The following is a 3331-nucleotide window of genomic DNA, read 5'->3' as shown; positions in this document are numbered from 1 at the left end:
CAGGCGCAGGCGGCGCCCCCTGGCGGGCTCAGGGAGCACCAGCCGCCGCCGCAGCCGCCGCTCGGGCTGCAGTTGTCACATGTCGGAAAGTCCCTGGCCCCGGGCGTGGAAATCCCCGCGCGCGCGGGGGTTTCTGCTCAGTAAAACAGAAAGGAAAAAACAAGCGGCTCGCTCAGTCTCGCCTGCTCCCCGCCACGCAGCGCCAGCGGCAGCAGAGAGGGGGCGGAGGACTGCAGCAGCGCGGCGCTCCGGCAGCAGCAGCGAGCGGGGCTAGTGGCGGATTGATGGGTCCCGCGCTCCAGCGCGCCGCCCGGGCCTGAGGCGGCTGGTCGAGCTCCCCGCCTGCGGCTGCGCTGAGCCGAGCCGAGCCGAGCCGAGGTGAGGTGAGGTGAGGTGAGGGCGCCGCTGCTCCGGGGCTGGTGCGGGGCGGCGGGGGGGAGGGGTCGCCTTTGTCCCTGGAGCGTTCATTGTGTGCGGGGTTCGCGGCTCGGCCTCAAGGGGCACGCACCAGGACGGACGCACGGAGAAAAACACCGGGCAGGGACACGCGCAGGACGGACACCCGCAGAAGAAACGGGGCAGACACCTGGGATGGGCACAAAGGAAAAAATGCGTGGCAGACACAGAATGGACGGACACAGGATGCGCAGAATGGACAGACGTGCACAAAGACAGACAGTCTCAGAATAAAGAGGACGGACATCTAGGATGGACATCTAGGAAAAACGTGTGGCAGACACAGGACGCACAGAATGGACAGGGACACAAACGCAGCAGACGTACACAGGACATGCAGGATGGACACACAGGAAAAACACTGGGCAGATGCAGGATGCACAGAATGGACAGGGACACATGTAGGACAGTTATACATGTGGGACAGGCACAAGGACAGACACCTGCAGAATAAGCAGGATGGACACCAGGACTGGCATGCACAGGACAGGTGCCCAGAATGGACATACAGGAAAAACATGGGACAGACACAGGGTGCACGGAATGGACAGGGACACACACAGGAGAGAGATGCACAGGACAGACACGCAGAATAAACAGGGCAGACACCAGAACAGACCCCGCAGGATGGACACACAGACACATAGGAAAAACATGGGACAGACACAGGATGGACACAGACTGAAATAACAGGATGGACACAGGGACACACACAGGGCAGCCATACACAAGACACAGGACATACATATAGGATGGACAGACAGGATGCACAGAATAGACACAGAGAGAATAAACAGGACGGACACGCACAGAATACACAGGACTTGCAAAATGGTTACTCGCACCTACACATACATGTATTCCACCCAGGCCATCTGTGAGTTACGTAACTCATAACAGCTCATTGAAACGCCCATTGCTCTGGGTGGTTTTTTTTTTAAGGTGGTTCAGAAGGCTTAGTATCCATCCCCATCCTGACAGATATAATAAAGGAGCAGGGCAGGGGTCATTGTACACTGGAGGTGGCTGAGAAGTGGGTGGGCTATTACGGCATTGGCCACAGTGGGAATCAGTTTTGTGAAGATTCCCTGCTGCTTAAAGTGGGAGGGGGAGACACAGGGCAGGCAGAGCTGAGACTAAGATGCCTGTAGTCTGTATTAACATGACACAGAGCCTTACAACAGAGGAATAATTTGTTCCACTCCAGGCAACATTCACATCTCCAAAAGTGAGGAGTATCTGGGGTACTAACTACTCCCTTCATCTGCAGTAAGTTGCTCTTTGCTGGATGCAAACCCACTCTCTTGCTACCTAGTGGCTAGGGATCATAATATGGCCTGCTGTGGGCCAGCCTGATGCCTGTAGACTGAAATCAGGGGTAAATTATTGTCATGTGTTGTGTGTCCTCAGCCTTGGGGAAGATAGACTGCCTTTAGCATTTGAGAAAGGTGTTTAGCCATGTTAGTCTGATGTCAGGCAGAATGCAGGGTAGATTTGCATCTTATAGACTAAATCAGATAAGTAACATAAGCTTTTGTGAGCTCAAGTTCACTTCATCAGATGTTGTGTAAGGACAAACATGTTTGATGATCATTCATTCTTACACGAAAGAATCCAGTGTATAGACTGGCAGCTGTGCCTCCTCATTAATACAGACCACATCATCACAGGACTGAATAGCACAGATTATAACACCAGATTCATTCCCTTTCACCTCTGCCAACATTGTTACCATTACCTGCTTACAGTGCCCCTTTGCTAGCTACCATTGGAGAGGCAAGTCGATCCGTATGCGTAAGAATGAATGAACACTGACCAGACATCAGCTCCAGAAAGGCACTCGGACTTGCGGCAGAACTGGTCAGCCTCCCAGGACCTTCTATCGCTGACCTCAGGGTAACTCTTTTTAAGCAGCACAACTTTAAAAACCAATATGAACAAGAAATTGCAGAGCAAGACATCATCTTCAGACTGGATTGTGTTAAGTGTGGTTTAAACAGGGACTAAGGATTCTTATCCCATTACCTGGATTAGGTTTTGTGACTCCTTTGTTCCCATGGTTTTATTGCTTGCTTGTTTGCCTCTTCCAGCATGGCCCCGGTCTCTCTGTCCTCCCTCTCTTCCTGCCTTTTGTATTCCAAGCACTCTCCGTTTTATACATTGCTCCATGCTTATCCTTTCATGGCATTTGATGAAGTGTGCTTGAGATCATGGAAGTTCATGCTATTATATATATTTATTATTTAGTTAGTCTACAAGGTGTAAATCTACCTTATCTTTCATTTGAACCAGCACTGTGCTGTGTTCAATGATGGCTGATATGAACGTCACTCATCTGTACACCACTAGTGTTCCCACGATTGCTAGATTGCAACAGCGGTGAAAATTAGAAGAAAACACCTTCTCTGAGCCCATTTCCAGTTGCTGTTTAAATGGTTGGTCAGGCTTGCGTGATGGGAGTGCCATGCCAGGCACTGTTCTACTGAAGTCTTGCAGCAATAGATTAGTGTGTGTGAGCAACCTGCTTAATTGGCCTGAGTGGTTTGTTTGTTTTTCAATGTCCTTGCTATCACTTATGGTATGGGATCATTTTAAAATCAGAATCTCTCAACTGAGCACTTGTAATGGAAGTTGCCAAACATTAACTTGTAAAGTGCTTTATAAATACTGGTTAATTAACACTTGCATACAATATGGTAGCAAGAAAGGATAAGAGAACACAGAACAAATACGAATAAGGGAAATGGAAGCATGACTGTTGAAGTGTGCCTGGCTATGTGCAGTGTTCTGTCCTTGCTTTAAAGTACATTGTCATACTTCATGAAAATGAGATATGTTAACTCGATATAAGCAATGACAATTTGTGGTACTACCG

The 3331-nt window shown here is 49.7% G+C and overlaps 1 protein-coding gene across 4 annotated transcripts in view; it reads left to right on the top strand.

The window, feature by feature from the left end:
* Nucleotides 1-50: 50 nt before the first annotated feature.
* The window catches only part of TNFAIP3 (TNF alpha induced protein 3), a 25544-nt gene continuing 22263 nt past the window's right edge, over nt 51-3331 (top strand). The window contains exon 1 of one of the 4 annotated variants that reach the window (XM_019527538.1): nt 51-378. The gene's annotated coding sequence lies outside the window, so the exon portion shown is untranslated. Of the gene's footprint in view, nt 394-3331 lie in introns of all 4 variants that reach the window. The other 3 variants (XM_019527539.1, XM_019527537.1, XM_019527535.1) reach the window with 3 other exon arrangements.

Source organism: Gavialis gangeticus, unplaced genomic scaffold (genome assembly GCF_001723915.1).
Source record: "Gavialis gangeticus isolate Ggan-Ray unplaced genomic scaffold, GavGan_comp1, whole genome shotgun sequence".
NCBI classification, from domain to species: domain Eukaryota; kingdom Metazoa; phylum Chordata; order Crocodylia; family Gavialidae; genus Gavialis; species Gavialis gangeticus.
The sequence above is the reverse complement of the archived record's forward strand: the minus strand, read 5'-3'. Positions and strand labels throughout refer to the sequence as shown.